At 41.6% G+C, this 18593-nt stretch overlaps 1 protein-coding gene across 1 annotated transcript in view; it reads left to right on the forward strand.

Annotated features, from left to right (window-relative positions):
* LOC140195895 (endothelin-converting enzyme-like 1) overlaps window positions 1–18593 on the forward strand; it is a 117743-nt gene that overhangs the window by 34840 nt on the left and 64310 nt on the right. The gene's annotated exons all lie outside the window — the stretch shown is intronic.

An 18593-nucleotide genomic window follows, 5' to 3' on the forward strand; every position in this document is an offset into this window, starting at 1 on the left:
AGGCTTGATCATTCCAAGCACCAAGCCTGTTTGGTGAGATCAAGAACAGCTTCCGGCTGTGCGGTCCAGCCGTGTCTCTGCATTGGGCTCGGGTCCTAGGGCGAGGCACTACCTGGTGCTTAGATCATTCAAATGCTGGCCCAGATAGACTGGAAAGCCCAGGTATAGAGGCGAGGGTCAGGCTGATTTTGCTTGCTCTCCCGCAATGTTCATTCCTCTCTCTGGAGGCTGTTGTCTCTGTGAGTTTTGCAGCATTTTTGCCCCTCTAATATGATGAACTGAGATCGAGGCTTGGGCTCGGGGAATGGATCTAAAGACTCATTCTGGTTCAGAATGCTGTCGTTTGCATCTATTGTTTGCATGATGTTTCTTTTCATTTCCCTCCTTCTCTGCCCAGTGGTTAGGGTCTTTCTTTTTTTTAATTGGGTTCATCAGGTTACTTGCTAGGTGGCTGCCTGAAAGCAAACAAATCTCAATTTATACATTCTTTGATAATAGATGTACTTTGATGTTGATGTTGACTTTACATGGTCCGCACGTCACCTAACCCCAAGCTTCTTCTGATCTGGAAACCACATACTTTGTATGCATTATTGACTTTTAGATCTCCCTGCACTTTTTACCAAATTACATCTTCAACTGTTGATAGTCTGCAGGACAAGCAATTTCAGAATTTTAGATTATCTAGCTTTTCATTTTTGTACATCTGTTATCACAGTGGATGAGTTCAAATTCAAGATTTCTGAAAAATAAGGGTAATAAGAGAAAATTTAGCTTAGAGACAGATACTGTACATACCATGATATCTCAAAACCTGAGCCAATTTTTTTCTTCATTCTCAGAAAATATTTTTGTAATTACTGGGCATAATTTTATATTTTATATTATATTTAATCAATTATATTGGAAGAAATTCATGAGGAAACGTTGGTCTGTGGTAACTCATGCAATGTGCAGTTTGCTATAGGGGTGGACTCTGCTTCCTAAATTTGGCTCCTTTGAATTCACTGATATATTTTGCAAATGACTGAAGATGATCCTCTGCCTCCTTTGGTGTTGTTGGCTGGAATTTTATGCATGAAGAATGCGTTCACATTTTAAACATATCTTGCATTTACTGCCATGCAGGTGAAAGTGCAATGCTCACACACAGTGCAAGTGCACAGATTGAGCTTCTTCCCTCAGGCTGTGATACTAAAGACAGGTCTTGTCACTAGGACAGCGAACTGTTTACTGTTTACCTGTCCTGCACACTACATACACTTTGAATTATATTTTATTAACTTATTTGTGGTCATATTTAGTTTTAAAACTAAATGTTGTGTGTGATATATGTTTTGAAGGTGAACCTTGGTCCAGGGGAACACTGTTTCGTTTGGTTGTATAAATGTACATTCAGAGGACTTGAACTCGAACTTGAACTTGAGATATCAGTCAGTTTGTTACATTGAATTGAAACAAGTATTGCAAAATTTCAACAATGAGCCTAATGTACACAGAAAAACGTTTTTTTTTATCAGTAGCAGGTACCTCCACCAAAGGCATTACTTTCTTGCATGTTTTTTTGCACCCAATTAGAAATTGAGTGGGCTATGGAGAGGTGCTACTTTTCAGTCTTCAGAAATCATGCAACAGACTTGTGCATCTTCAGTCTATGTCCCCCACTCTATACTTCAGCTAAGTCCTGCTTCTTGCTGTCAGATGGGAGGATGTTAGTAAGCTTCACCCAGACCTAAGATGAATAGTGAGAATGAAGGAAGTACTGAGAGAGAGCAGTTTCCTATGAAAAGGAGGGAGGAAAAGGAGGACTGTTGGCAAATTACTTGAGAGTGTTGAGGAAGCATTTCTCCAAGTGGGTCTTGCATTGCAAAGCAAGCCTCCAGATATACATTCTCCTGTTGTAGGCTCCACGGCCCAGTAGTAACGTGGGTTTAGCTTGTGCTAAGAACTTAGATCAATGGGAGAAACGAAGGAGGAAATACCTGGATTCCCTCTCTAACTGTGATGTCAGAAACCAACATTTCAGATGGTGATTCCCCTTCCACTCTTGTGCTTATCTCACATTCCTTCTCTAACTGATATTCACAGCATCTGCTTGAACACAGTAGCTCTGAATGTAGCTTCTCTGAGGTTGGGTCATACTCTTCTCTTTCACTCTGCTTCAGTTGGCACTGAGTGTGAGCCTCCCTTTCCTTTGGCAGAAGGGGAATGGTACTGGTGGATGCCATGAAATGCAGTTGGGAGATGTGACTGCCACAATTGAAAAATCTGTAGGATGTAGGCATGTGGTAATTGGGGTTGGTGAAGCATTTGACCAATAGATCCCAGCCCTGATTCATAGAGATCGTTCCTGCTGTCGCAGAGGGGAGTCTGCCTTTCGAATACTGGGGAATTGCTCTGCTATTGGATAGGGTTGAGGCTGCCGCCATGCCCAGAGAAGATTACCCAGGTTTTCTGCATTTTGGATATGGACTTGGACTATAGACTTTTCCCAGCCTTTAGTTTTTCTTATTCTGTGCTTTACGCCCGATCTTTCTCATTTTTTGTGTTTGGGGGAAGGGGATTTGGAGATCGATGTGCCTGTTCTGTTCCTGGTTTTTTTTTGTGCAGGGAGGAGTGATTGGGGGGGGGGTGTTAATGATCATGCTCTGTTCTTTTCCTTCTTGATTTCATGGCTATCTGGAGAAGAAGAATTTCAGAGTTGTATACTTTGATAATAAATGAACCTTTTTAACCTTAAATATGTGATTAATGTACTGCAGGTGTGTAGCTTTTGCAAGTGTGTGAGCCTTGGGGTACAGTTGACAGGAGTGAAGTTTATCTGTAGCCTTGGTTTTGTGTGTGATGTCATGGAGCTTCTTGTCACAGTACATGTATTTGGCCTTTCTGTCGGAAAGCAAAAGTAGAATTATTGAGTTCCTGAACGTTCCTAACGCAAGCATTAGATCTGAGTATTTCAAGTGCTTTAGCTCCATCTATCATAAATCATAAATAGAGAGCACTCATCAAATGTAGAATACTACCACGTGCCTGTACTGCGGTTTCTGTCTATGTTAACAACAGGAGCAAGCTGATATTGAAATTTTTACCTCTGTCTGCCCAGTTACATTGGCTGCATCGACAGACCCTAGATGATTTCATTTTGGAAAGCATTCCTGTAGAATCTGAAAGATGAAAACATGTATGAATTCTGACATATACAGTAAGACTGTAATACAAGAGAGAACACGAATGTAGAAATAAATATTTTATGGAGTCATAGAAAACTACGACACAAAAGCCATTTGGCCCATTTAGTCAATGCCAAGCCATTTAAACAGCTTGCTCCATTGACCTGCACCGAGATCACAACCCTCCATATGCCTCTCATCCATGTACCTATCCAAACTTTTCTTAACCATTGAAATTGAAATCACATCCAGTACTTGCACTGATAACTTCATTCCACACTCTCAGCAATCTCTGAAGAATTTTCACCTCATGTTCCCCTTAAACGTTTCACCTTTCACATTTAACCTATAACTTCTAGTTGTAGTCTCACCCAACCTCTGTAGAAAAAGCTTGCTTGCATTTACCCTATCTATACCCCTTATAATTTCATATACCTCCATCAAATCTCCCCTCGGTCTTCTATGTTCTAGGGAATTCTATACCCAAAAGTGTGGGCACATAAACAAGGTTAATATCTCAATCCAATCTGAGGAGCTAGCACCTCTTGGATGACGTCAATATTTCATCTTCCTTTTCAGGTGCTCATAGCAAGCACCACGAGGAACTGTTAAAAGATTTGGGTTTGAGTATTAATAGTGTGCTATGGTGATACACTACGTAGACACATGCCTGTAACTGTAAAGGTGAGAAATGCCTGAAGCCTCTGAATGGGAATTCACTTTTTCACTGAGAAGTGACATCTGCGATCCAGTCTGTTTTTGATGGTGTCAGATTTTGGTATTGGGAGTGCTTAGCAAGGCCCAGGGAGAATTTGGTCAAATCAACAATCAGCATGATGGAGGGAACAAGCAGAAAAGTAGATACCTGCAAGTTGCTGATGGATGGTGGCGAGGTGCAGGGCTGGGTTCATTGATCTTCTGGTAGGAGATCTGTAGGTAGTTGGAAGAGTCAGTACCTGTGGGGAGGGGTGAATAAAGGATGAGAATGGGACTTAGTTGAACATTGTCCAACACATGGTTATTTCAGATCAACTATGATTGCACCCAGGACAACTCAGACATCACAAAAGAAAAATTGATTTTCAGAGGGACAAGAAACTAGGGTGATAGATGGATACTTTATTGATCCCAAAGGAAATTGCAGTGTCACAATAGCATTACAAGCACACAGATACACAAAGATACAAATATTAGAAGAGAAAGAAGAAAGAATAAAAAATAAATTACCTTAAACAATTTAACAGCAGTAGGAGAGAAGAAGATGGCGGCACGACGCAGAGCACGCGGCCACTCCGGTGATGAATGTCTGTTATTTGTCAAGTAGGGTCCCGTGCACAATTCTGATTTGATGGAGGCAGACGTGAGAGCATGGAGGAACATCTGGTGAAACTTCTGAAATGCCTGTTTTGCTGCCGTGGCTACTGTGTGATCCGAAACCTCCGGAGGGGAAGGCCCCGAATCCTCAGCTTTGCTTGTTGCTCGGTAGCCGGGGCGGGGTTGAAGCGCTCGACAGAGATGGTGCTCGGTGCTCAGTGTCAGGGGGCTGGTCAGAGGCTCGAAGCTTTCGGATGGACTCAGAGTTGGCTGCGGTCGGGTGCTTCCAATGGTGCTGCATCGGCAAGTTTGCGGCGCTGGAGGCTCATGGCAGGGAGAGTTTCTCCCTTCTACCGTCTGTGTGAGATGTTGGGGCTATCGGGACTTTGAGATTTTTTTTTACCATGCCCATGGTCTGCTCTTATCAAATTACGGTATTGTTCTTCACTGTTGTAACTATATGTTATAATTATGTGGTTTTTGTCAGTTTTAGTCTTGGTCTGTCCTGTGATATCATACTGATGGAACATTGTATCATTTTTAATGCATGCATTTCTAAATGACAATAAATGATAACTGAATGTCCTCATAATCTAATCTAATTTAATCTAATCATCACTTCCCTGACTATAGATTGACTCATTATAGAACCTGATGGTCGAGGGTAAGAGTGACCTCATATAGCGCTCTTTGGAGTAGCACAGTTGTCTCAGTCCATTACTAAAAGTGCTCCTTTGTTCAGCCATGGTGGCATGCAGAGGGTGAGAAATATTGTCCAGAATTGCCAGGATTTTCCGTAGGGTCCTTTGTTCTCCATAATCTCCAGTTTAACTCCTATAACAGATCCAGCATTTCTAATCAGCTTATTGAGCCTGTTGATCCAGCATTTCTAATCAGTATTGGTATCACCCATGTTGATACTATTGCCCCTGGTCCTTCTTGTACACAGCCTCTGTGTTGGTGCTCCACTCAAGTCTGTCATCCAGGTTCACCCCCAGGTACTTGTAGGTCCTCACCACATCCACCTCCTCACCATCAATAGTAACAGTGAGCAGTGCAGGCTTAGTCCTCCTGAAGTCCATCACCATCTCCTTTGTCCTACTGATGTTGAGCTGCAGATGAATCAGTTTGCACCATTTGACAAAGTCCTCCACCAGGGCTCTGTATTCATCCTCCCATCCTCCCCTTATACATCCAACTATTGCTGAGTCATCAGACAATTTTTGCAGGTGGCATGACTCAGTGCGGTATCTAACACATGTAAATGTACATGTAAATGGTTGCCATTGGCTTTCAATCTAACCAAAGCTTATTTAAAATTACACAATTCAATCTAATTTCCAGGACAGTGAATATTTTTCAGGATCCTGGACAATCTTTATCCTTTAACTAACATTATTGAAGGAGATTATCTGCTCATTCATCTTATTTGCTACTTGCTCAGAATTCATGAGTGGTATTCACTGTCCTGTTTTTGGAGTTTTGGAGTTTACAAAGATGTTTCATGGCACCAATAAAATATAGTGAATTCTGGTTAATGGGGCCATTGGGTTAATCAGAGCAGCGGCTTCTTTGAGACAACTCTCAAAGAACAAAAACTAACTGAGAAAATAGCCGGGATTCCCTTCACAAACCAGAAAAGATCTGCAGATGCTGGAAACCCAAGCAACGCACACAATATACTGTAAGAACTCAGGAGACCAGGCAGCATCTATGGAAAAAAGTATCATCAACGTTTCGGGCCGAGACACTTCATCAGGACTGGAGAAAAAAAGATGTTGAGGGTGGGGGTAGTGGAGCAGGACACACAAGGTGATTGGTGAAACCAGGATGGGGAGGGATGAAGTAAAGAGCTGGGAATTTGATTGGTGAAAAAGATACAGTGCTGGAGAACATTGAAGAAAGAAAAGTTGGGGGGGGGGGAGTGCACCAGAGGGAAGTGATGGACAAGTAAGGAGATAAGGTGAAAGAAGGAAATGGGAATGGGGAATGGTGACGGAGAGGGGAGGGGCATTACCATAAGTCTGAGAAGTCAATGTTCATGCCATCAGACTGGAGGCTACCCAGATGGAATGTAAGGTGTTGCTCCTCCAACCTGAGTGTGGCCTCATAGCAACAGTAGGGGAGGCCATGGACTGAAATGTCGGAATGGGAATGGGAAGCCACTGGGAGATCCTGCATTTTCTGAAGGACAGAGCATAGGTACTCGTCAAGGCAGTCTCCCAATTTACATTGGGTTTCATTGATATACAGGAGGCCACACCAGGAGAACCAGATCTGTAGATGACCCCAACAGACTCACAGGTGAAGTGTCGCCTCACCTGGAAGGACTGTTTGGTGCCCTGACTGGTAGTGAGGGAGGTGTAGCACTTGTTCCACCTGCAAGGATAAATACCAGGAGGGAGATCAGTGGGGAAGGACGAATGGACAAGGGAATCGCGTAGGGAGCGATCCTTGCAGAAAGCAGAAGTTGGGGGGCAAGGAAAGATGTGTTTGGTGGTGGGATCCCATTGGTGATGGCAGATTACGGCGAATTATGTGCTGGATGTGGAGGCTGGTGGGGTGATAGGTGAGGACAACGGGACAAGAGGAACTCTATCCTTGGTGGGGTGGCAGGAGGAGGGGTTGAGGGCAGACATTCGCAAACTGGAAGAGATGCAGTTAAGGGCAGTGTGGATGGTGGAGGAAGGGAAGCCCTTTTCTTTGAAAGGAGGAAATCTCCTTTACTCCGGAATGAAAAGCCTCATCCTGAGAGGATGAGGAATTGAGAGAAGGGGATGGCATTCTTACAAGTAACAGGGTGGGAAGAAGTATTGCACAGGCCACTGTGAGAGTCTGCGGGTTTATAATAGACATCAATAGATAAGCTGCCTCCTGAGATAGAGACAGATCGAGACTCTAGTTTCTAGCTAGAGTCAGTCGAGTATACTGTACATGACTGGCTATAGAACACTACATCATAATTAGACCATAAGAACATGATTAAGCCACTCAGTCCATTGAGTCTGCTCTGCTATTCAATGGCAGATTCATTATCCCTCTCAATCCCATTCTTCATTCTTCTCCCCATAGCTTTTGATAACCTGACTAACCAAGAACCTATCAACCCCGGCTTTAAATATAGTCAATGACTTGACCTCCACAGCCAGCTGTAGCAATGAATTCCACAGATTCACCACCCTCAGGCTAAAGAAGATCCTCCTCATAATGGTTTTAAATGGGCGTCCCTCGATCCTGATGCTCAACCCTTTGATCCTAGACTCACTCACTATCGGAAATGTCCTCATCACATCCAATCTGTAATCTTCCAATATTCGATAGGTTTCAATAAGATCCCCCCCCCCATTCTTCTAAACTCCAGTGAGTACAGACCCAGAATCATCAAACACTCCTCATTGATTAACCCTTTCATTCCCAGAATCATTCTCAGGAACCTCCTCTGAACCCTCTCCTCTGCCAGCCCTTCTTTTTCATTGAAAGGGGGCCCAAAACTTCTCACAATACTCCAAGTGCGGTCTGACCAATGCTTTATAAAGCCTCGGTGTCCCATCTTTGCTTTTACGTTCAGTCTTCTCAAAATGAATGCTAACATTGCATCTGCCTTCTTTGCCACTGACTCAACCTGCAAGTTAACCTTGAAGGAATCGTGCATAAGAGCTCCTAAGTCTCCTTGCACATTTCATTATCAATTTTTCTCCCCTTTTAGAAAATAATCTACGCTTTTATTGCTACTACCAAAGTACATGACCATATACTTCTCTATGCTATATTCCATCTGCCACTCCCTGCTTCCAAAACACTACCTGGCCCTCCACCTATCTCTGAATCATCTGCAAATATGGCGACAAAGCCATCAATTCTATCATCCAAATCACTGAGATATAATGTGAAAAGAAGCGGTCCCAATACCACCACTTATCACTGGCTGCCAGCCAGAATGGACCACTTTATTCTGACTCTGTGCCTTCTGCCCATCAACCAATCTTCTATCCATGCTAGTTTCTGTCCTGAAATACCATGGGCTCTTATCTTGTTAGGCAGCCTCATGTGCGGCACCTTGTCAAAGGCCTTCTGAAAGTCCAAGTAAACAATAGTCACTGCTTCTTTTGTTTATCCAGCATCTTAGGGTAAACAGTTATTAAATAACATCAGTTGTGTGTGCTTGTGTTCAAAAAGCAGCAATTTTTGTTACTGTTAGTTAACGAGAAATAAGCAGTAAGACAATTTAGAACTGTTTTGCTCACTGCAGTTTCAAGCATTGAAGCCTGGAGATGCCAGGGACAGGCGGGAGTGAAAATGGAACAAATTCGCTATTTCAACAAGTTAGGAAATATGAAGAATTTGAAGGTATCACCAATCATCTTGAATGTTACAATGAAAATGAAGATTTGGAGGACGCAGTCATCAACAGTATTGTATGAAGGCAGTCCGTTATCCGCACCAGGTGTCTGCGGTATTTTGTTCATTTACAGTCAGTCAAAAGGACACGGCAGCATACCTTTCATAACCATTAGGAACTAATACACAGTTTTATAGTGCTGTAGTAGTATTTGTAGTGTTCTAATTTGTTCTGTATTTCACTTAAATTCATAATTTGTTACTCAATTAAATGGTAGTTTGTCTTTTTTATATTCCTTTTTAACTATTCCCATGAAACTTCAGCTAATTGGGGCAGCTGCTTAATTGGGCCAAAATGTACTGTTCCTGATGTGTCCCAATGAACTGGAATCCATTGTACTTCTAGCTTTGTTGCAAAATATAATTATAAAATGTAGCTGAATCACAGAGAAAAGGCTTCAGTGTTAACACTGTGCCTATAGGACTCGGAAGGAATGGACATATGAGTCAATATGGAACAAAATGCTGCTTTGATTTCCTTTAAATTGATTAATCAGCTGATTGCAATCCATCAGATGAGATGAGCTCCTGTACATGATCTTTTGTTACAGTTTTCCCCTCTTTCTCTTCAACTCATTAAATTAAACTGTTAGTGGCATGAAAATTGTGAAAACAGAGAAGTGGCAGGAACAAATTTTCTCCCCTTTCAGTAAAGGCAAAATTCAATATAGCACAATCGAGTGGATAAATTTGATAATTAACATTAAGATTAACCCATTAATGTAGAATATACACAGCAGTCACACAATGCAATCAGTTACAGATGGAAAAAACAGAATAGGTAAATGAATAGCCTCCTGAAAAATCTAGATTTATTATTCCATTAAGGATGTGGTTAAAATGAAAGTTCTTATGATAAAAGAGGATGTTGTAAATTGGATAATAAATTGAATTCATAATTGGAATCCAAAGGTAGTTATTCTAATTGGACAGCTATGATCAGCAGAGTCCCAGAGTTCAATCCGAAAACTTAAGCCATTCAGAATATAAATGACATTAAATGTTAAAATGTGAGTTGACAGATATTGATGCAAAATGTATGACACCAGCTGGAAAGAAAAATAACAGGACTTGTTATCTAAGCAGCTCCATGGAATATTAATCTAAAGAAGTGATTCTGACATTTTATAAAGCATTAGAAAAAGCCATAGATGAGTTCTGTGTCAAGGTATGATTTCATACATAAAGATGATACTGAGTGAATGGAAAGGATTCAGAAGGCACACAAAATGATTCTACATTTTATGTAAAAGCAATTTTGAAACTATTCCATTACAAAAATGATTAAGACTGATATGACTTAATTTTCTTACTATAGTCAAAGCTATAGATAACTTGATGTAGAAAGGTACTTTATGTAAAACACAGTGGAAGTATTTGGGAGTGTGATCATTAAGCATGCAGGCTATTAGTTTAAATTTTACCTTAGGTTATATAACCATCTGCTGTTGCTTATGGTAAATTCTCCATTGACATGTTCAGGAGGTAAACATATTCATTCCTAATTCGGTAAAGTAAGAGGATTTGTCTAGAGAAAGGTTAGTTACTGCTTCAAATAAAGAGTTACATTCGTGTTTGAGAAAGGATCAGGAGAGCTGGATGGGGCAAATAATCACTACTTGTTGCTTTGTCTTTGTGTTCCAATAAATTTGCTGCTAAATTAAAAGATTGCTCAAAAGGAATTAATTCTCAAATTCAAGCAATTCCTTTAGTTAATATTGATTTGTCCAGACCCCTCCACTGCAAAGCAATTACTTAGATTGTCTTGAAGCACTGGCGCAGCTTCAGTGCAGAGATGACATTGAGAGGTGACCATGCTTTTAGTGGGTCACCACTGAAAGTTGGCAGCACTTTCTAATTAGTGGTTTGGCTATCTGCTGGAATGTTGCACGAAGTGCGATTTAAAGAACTGACCTTTGGCTAACTGATGCCTGGGTAACAGAGAATTCAGAATTATATGTTCCCCTATGGAAGTAACGATAAAGGAACAGGCAAGCTTTCCAGATATATCCTGAACCTTTCTCAAAGTCTGCTGCAGTGTTTATTTATATGACACGAGCATCACCGGCTAGGCCAACATTTGTCACTAACCCTTAATTTCCCCCGGGAAGGCTTCCTGAATCTCAGCAGCCCTTCTGGAGAAGGTGTTCCCACATCATCAAACCTGATGTGTTATTTGTGTTCCCAAATCACATTATTTTTTTATGTTCAACTCCCTGTCTGATCCATTCTTAATTCTTGCCCTGACATCCAGGTCAGACAAAAGACATTGCTGGATTAGGGTGTAGAATTGTTATTTTTCTAATGCTTTCCTTGTTTATCTTTCCTCTGCTTGCTTGTATTTTCATATAATTACCTATCTACATGTAATTGTTCAGGAATTTTCTAGCGATTACTTACCTATTTTTCCAGAAGTTTCTTAGTTTACATTCATAGGTTAATTGTTATCACTGGGATTTTATTATCTTTCGTTTGAATATGAGATGACCACAACTGGTTTTTCCCTTGTCTTTTCTTTGTTCTTGTAACACCTAACGAAGTAACCATAAGAAACACATCTTACGCCTCCTTCTTGATTTCCAAAGAACCTTTGGATCAAAAAAGCATCAGGATCCAGCAGCACTGAACTAAGAGTCTTGAGAGAGGTGCAGCACTGCAGAAACTTGGAAAGATGTGGTATAGAAATGAAAATTGGAACTTCATCTTTGGTCTGGAGGAAGCACAGAGCTAAAACAATTGTATTGGTAATACAGGAGACTTTTGTATGAAAGATGTAGGGGGTTAATGCACAATTTTAGAGCACATAAGGGATGGAAAATAAGAAAGTAACATGAATTAAGAGATAGATTACAAATAAAAAAAGGAGTGAGGAACATTTTATTTTTCACAGGTCAACAAGTGTGATAATGGAGTTTTCATGGATGGGTTTGATTCTTGGACCCCAACAATCTGTATCAATGATTTGTCTGCTGGGAGCAAATGTATGAAATGGAACTGGAAATGATGGTGTGGATGCAGAGGCCTAAAAGTGATAGAAAGATGCAGACTAAGTATAAGAAAATATGAATATTAAGCCACAGTTCCTGAGGAGATGTCAGATTGCATGGAGGGAGAGAAAGTTTAACAGAAGCAAGTGGGGGTAGTTGGCACATTTTTGTGGGCCACATTTCCTGAGGAGACATCAGATTGCATAGAGGGAGAGGGAATTTAACAGAAGTGAGATGTGGCCATTCGGTACATTTTTGCGTGCCGCAGTTCTCGAGGTGACATCGTATTGTGTAGAGGGAGAGACAATTTCAAAGAAGCAAGCAGGGCAGTTGGTACATATTGCGTGCCACAGTTCTTGAAGAGACATTAGTTTGCATCAAGGGAGAGAGAGTTTAAAAGAAGTGGTAGGGCCAATCAGTATATTTTGTGTACCACAGTTCCCAAGGAGACATTGGATTACGCATAATTAGGTGCTTGGCCAGGTCCAATAAAAAGAAGTTGGGTTTAAGCAGAGCATCTATTATATGAGTGAGCCAGTGTTAGTGTGTGCAGATGAAGCTTTGTGTTACCGAGGCTTAGGCGGTATGTAATTTTTTTCATTATTTATCTTTTGAGCAGTGAAGATGCCAGGCAGGATAGTGGAATGCTCCTCTTACGGGATATGGGAAGGTAAGAAGACCTCCAGTGTCCCTGACGACTACACCTGCAAGAAGTGCATCCAGCTGCAGCTTCTGTCCGACCACATTAAGGAGTTGGAGCTGGAACTGGTTGAACACCACAGGTCATTTGGGAGGCTGAGAGGTTTTTTAGGTAGAACATACATGGAAGGTAGGGGTGGGTGGGAGGGGATAGACAGCCAGTGCAGAGAACCTCTGTGGCTGACCCCCTCATCAACTGCAACTGCTTTGAATACTGTTGGTGGGTGGGGGTTTTACCTAGCAGAGAAAAGCCACAGCTGTCAGGTCTCAGTAACTGAGTCTGGCTCTGTGGCTCAGAAGGGAAGGGGAGAGGAGGTGACAAACAAAAGAAAATCTGCAGATGCTGGAAATCCAAGCAACACACACAAAATGCTGGAGGAGCTGGCTGATAAGTTAAAGGGCAACACCATCAGCATTGTGATCTCAGGATCTTACATATGCCATGTGCTAGTGAGGCCAGAAATGGGAAGATCATACAGTTTAACATGTGACTAAGGAGATGGTGCAGGAGGGAAGGCTTCAGATTTTTGGCTCAATGGGCTTTCTTCTAGGGAAGATGATACCTGAACAGAAGGAACAGCTTGCACCTGAGCTGGAGGGGTCTAATATCCCAGCAAGAAGGTTTGCTAGTGCTACACAAGGAGTTTAATATAGAGTTGCATGGGGATGGGACCCAAAGCACCAGAACAGGTAGTGGAGTGGTTGAGGAGAAAAGTGTTGTTAAGCTTAAAAGCAAAGTCAGGAATCAAAAGATTGAGCATGTTGGAACTGATGTTCTGAGATTTGCTTGCAGGACTAGCAGCTCCCTGTTCCAAGATACTTTTGTTTTAAACATAGAGTGAGAGGGAACAAAGGGGGAGGGGTGGCATTACTAGTCAGGGAAAACATCACAGCAGTAATCAGTCAGGACAGACTGGAGAGCTCACCTAGTGAGGATAGAATGGAGGAATAAGAAAGGTATGACCAAGATAATGGGATTCTATTATAGACCATCCAGTAGTCTGCAGGATTTAGGGGAGCAAATTTGTAGAGAAATAACAGAGTCCTGTAAGAAACATGAGGTTGTGATAGCAGGTGATTTTAACTTTTCACATATTGACTGGGACTCCCGTGGTGTAAAAGGGCTGGATGGGAAAGAGTTTGTCAAATGTAGTCAGTAAGGTTTCCTTAATTAGAGCATGGAGGTTCTAACTAGAGAGAGTGCAATACTAGATCACCTATTGGGGAATGAGACAAGGCAGGTGACAGAAGTTTGGGTGGGGAACACTTTGCATCTAGTAATCATAATGCCGTTAGTTTCGAAGTAATTATGGAAAAGGATAAGTCTCATCCTCAAGTTGGGATTCTAAATTGGAGAAAGCACATTTTGATGGTATCAGAAAGGATCTGGTAAGTGTGGATTGGGATAGGTTGTTTTCTGGCAAAGGTGTACTTGGTAAGTCGGAGATCTTCAAAAGTGAACTTTTGAAAGTGCTGAGTTTGTATATTCCTGTCAGAATAAAAGGCAAAGATAACAGGTTTGGGGAATCTTGAGCATGATAAGTCATGTCTAACCAATCTCATAGATATTTTTGTGGCAGTTACCAGGAAAGTTAATGAAAGCAAGGCAGTAGATGTTATCCACATGGACTTTAGCAAGGCATTTGACAAGGTTCTGTCTGAGAGGTTGGTCAAAATGGTTCAGTTACTTGGCATTCAAGGTGAGGTAGTAAGTAGGATTAGATACCGGCTTTGTGGGAGAAGCCAGAGAGTGGTAGTGGATGCTTGCCTCTCTGACTGGAGGCCTGTGACTAATGGAGTGCCGCAGAGATCAGTGCTGGGTCCATTACTGTTTGTCATCTATATCAATGATCTGGATGATAATATGGTTAAATGAATCAAAAACTTTGCAGATGACACCAAGAATGTGAGTAGCAGTGGACAGCAAGGAAGACTATGAAAGCTTGCAATGGGATCTAGACTAGCCGGAAAATTGGGCTGAGAAAAGGCAAATGGAATTTAATGCAGGCAACTGTGAGGTGTTGCACTTTGGGAGGACCATCCAGGGTAGGACTCACAAGGTGAGCAGTAGAGCACTGAGAAGAGTGGTAGAACAGAGGGATCTGGAAGTACAGATCCATAATTCCTTGAAAGTGGCATCACAGGTAGATAGGGTCATAAACAAAGCTTTTGGCACATTGGCCTTCATAAATCAATGCATTGAGTACAGGAGATGGGATGTTATGTTGAAATTGTGTAAGACATTGTTGAGGCCTAGTCTGGAGTATTGTGTGCAGTTTTGGTCACCTACTTACAGAAAAGGTGAAAGCAAGGTTAAAAGTTGAAAGAGTGCAGAGAAAATTTACAAGGATGTAGCCAGCTCTTGAGGACCTGACTTATCGGGAAAGATTGAATAGGTTACAACTTTAATCCCTAGAACATAGAAGATTGAGGGGAGATTTGATATAGGTATACAAAATTATGAGGAGTATAGATAGGGTAAATGCAAACAGGCTTTTCCCACAGAGGTTGGGTGGGGCTACAATTGGTGATCATAAGTTAAGGGTGAAAGGTGAAATGTTTAAGGGGATATGAGTGGTAGATGCAAGGTCAATCTTAACATTTAAGAGAAATTTGAATAGGTACAAATATGGTGGGGGCATGCAGGGCTATGGTCAGGGTGCAGGTTGATGGGACTAGGCTGTTCATTGGTTTGGCACAGACTAGATGGGCTGAAGGGCCTGGTTCTGTACTATAGTGTTCTATGACACTATAATATTTTTCAAATGGCGTGAGGCTGGGAAATGTCAATACAAAAGGACTAAAGTAACCAATTTATACTAGTCATTCAAAGATAACATGCAGGTGGAGTGGCCAGTCAGAAAGGAAGGGGATATATTTGCCTTTGTTGCTGGCTGATTTGAGTACAAGGGTAATTTTGTGTATATTTATACAGGATCTGTCACCCAGTTCGGATGTGGCCCAAGTGCAGAGTGAGAGACATTGAAGCAGTTTGATATTTCACAAACTTTAATGCGAACAGTGTTAAAGAGAAAACAATAAACTTTAGACCAAACAGGACCATAAGCTAAGACTCTTGAATGGTGAACAAAGCCTACAATGCGGCTGAAAAGAACAACTAAGAATAAAACAAATACCACTAGTCTTCAGAGTCAGTTGAGCTGACTGTCCAATTTCTCAGGCAAGGCGAAGTGCAGGCAGCAAAGCATTGCCATGTCCTTTCCAAGTCTTGACAAATACTACGACGGAATGAATGTAGCACTCACATCGACAGTGATAAAATGCTTTGAGAGGTTGGTTATGACTAGACTGAACTCTTCCCTCAGCAAGGACCTGGACCCATTGCAATTTGAGTGCCTATCGTCACAATAGGTCAATGGCAGATGCAATCTCAATGGCTCTTCACACGGCCTTAGACCACCTAGACAACACAAACACCTATATCAGGATGCTGTTCATCGGCTATAGCTCAGCATTTAATACCATCATTCCCACAATCCTAATTGAGAAGTTGCAGAACCTGGGCCTCTGTACCTCCCTCTGTAATTGGATCCTCAACTTCCTAACCGGAAGACCACAGTCTGTGTGGATTGGTGATAACATATCCTCCTCGCTGACAATCATCACTGGTGCACCTCAGGGGTGTGTGCTTAGTCCATTGTTCTACTTTCTATATACACATGACTGTGTGGCTAGGCATAGCTCAGATCCAATCTATAAATTTGCTGACGATACAACCATTGTTGATAGAATCTTAGGTGGTGATGAGAGGGCGTACAGGAGTGAGATATGCCAACTAGTGGAGTGGTGCTGCAGCAACAACCTGGCACTCAACATCAGTAAGATGAAAGAGCTGATTGTGGACTTCAGGAAGGGTAAGACAAAAGAACATATACCAATCCTCATAGAGGGATCAGAAGTGGAGAGAGTGAGCAGCTTTAAGTTCCTGGGCGTCAAGATCTCTGAGGATCTAACTAGGTCCTAACATATCGATGAGGTCATAAGGAAGGCAAGACAGTGGCTATACTTTAGTAGGAGTTTGAAGAGATTTGGCATGTCAACAAATACACTCAAAAACTTCTATAGTTGTACCGTGGAGAGCATTCTGACAGGCTGCATCACTGTCTGGTATGGAGGGACTACTGCACAGGACTGAAAGAAGCTGCAGAAGGTTGTAAATCTAGTCAGCTCCATCTTGGGCACTAGCCTACAAATTACCCAGGACATCCTTAGGGAGCGGTGTCTCAGAAAGGCAGCGTCCATTATTAAGGACCTCCAGCACCCAGGGCATGCCCTTTTCTCACTGTTACCATCAGGTAGGAGATACAGAAGCCTGAAGGCACACATTCAGCAATTCAGGAATAGCTTCCTCCCCACTGCCATCCAATTCCTAAATGGACTTTGAAGCTTTGGACACTACCTCACTTTTTTAATATACAGTATTTCTGTTTTCAACATTTTTTAGTAATCTATGCAATATAGGTAATTGATTTACTTGTTTATTTATTATTATGTTTTATTTTTTCACTCTCTGCTAGATTATGTATTGCATTGGGCTGCTGCTGCTAAATTAACAAATTTCACGTCACATGCCAGTGATAATAAACCTGATTCTGAGTTAAATACTATCACAAAGTAATAATTAGCTGACACGTGCATATTCACGAGCACAATTGCTGTATCTGCTGCGCTGCCGAATCCGTGGTTGTGACAGGATCTTGGTGATACTGCACCTGAAGAATAGTGTTCAGTCTGCAAAAGGCTGTACTTGCTACAGAGAAAGTGCACAAATTCAACAGATTTGTTCCAAGAATGGTGGGGCTGTCATCTGAGGAGAGATTGAGAGATCCAATCTCTGGAATTTAGAAGAATGAGAGGTGACCTCATTGAAACATTCTAAATGTTTAGAAGGCTTTACAAAGTGAATACAGAGAGGGGTTTTCCCTTGCCTGAGAAATCTGGAACGAAAGGCACAATCTCAACAATAGGGTGTTGGCTATTTAGGACTGAGGAGAGAAGAACTCCCTCTTTCAAGGTTAACGAATCTTTGGAATTCTCTACCTCAGTCATTGATTGTATTCAGATCAGAGGTTCATAGATCACTGTATATTAAAAGGTCCAAAGCATATTGGGTACAGCAGAAAAAAGAGGGAAGCTCATCCATGATCACGTGGGATGTGGGAACGGGTTTGAGTCGCTGAATGGATGAAATAGAACTGTGAGAGATGACGTGGATGCAGAGGCCTAAGAGTGATAGCTGAAGCAGAATGAGCGAGCACTCATCAGTGATAGATGCGGTAAATTACAGGAAAATATAAGCATTCAGTATTTTTTTTTAATGGTGAGAGACTGGGAAACACCACCATGCAAAGGGACGAGAATACCTACTCCTAACTGTTTTCTCATGCTTCTTGTGGAAGGTCATCCAGGAAATCATTGGAATGGCTGAGTTTAGAGTTATGATAGGAATGGATGGAACTCAATTGTGAGCTCTGGGCTTTCTTACCTTTCTTTCTGCTGGGTATTTCGCTGGATAAAAGTGGAGGAAAATCAGTAATGTTTTACTTTGTGTGTTTTTCAGTTTCCCTCTAGTTTCTGACCTTTCAGTATGAAATTGACAGTGGATCGAAATGATTTAACTTTTCCATGTTGTGTATATCGCTGCATTGACTGAATTGAAGTTCTTTTAATGATGAAAGATGCAATGGCTCTCAATCTTCCAACGACAGCCACACTTACAGGAATAAATATCCAACCTTAATTGCACAGACAATGGCTGAGATCCAATTATTATTTAGCTTTATCAGGTACTGTCTAATCTCCAGTTAAAAATAAAGCTACCAATCTCCACTCTTTCACTGGTAAATGTGCGTTTCAGCCTTCCAGCAGGTCTTCCTTACCAGCGGTGACACCAGCTGAAATGAATTTCATGATGCATTGTCATTGCAGGTCTTTTGCTTGTATTTCATCTCCTGAGGTTTCTTGGAAAACAAAGAGTCGTTTTAGAATACCCCAGTCTTATTCC

The sequence above is a fragment of the Mobula birostris genome, chromosome 4, assembly GCF_030028105.1.
Source record: "Mobula birostris isolate sMobBir1 chromosome 4, sMobBir1.hap1, whole genome shotgun sequence".
NCBI classification, from domain to species: Eukaryota; Metazoa; Chordata; class Chondrichthyes; order Myliobatiformes; family Myliobatidae; genus Mobula; species Mobula birostris.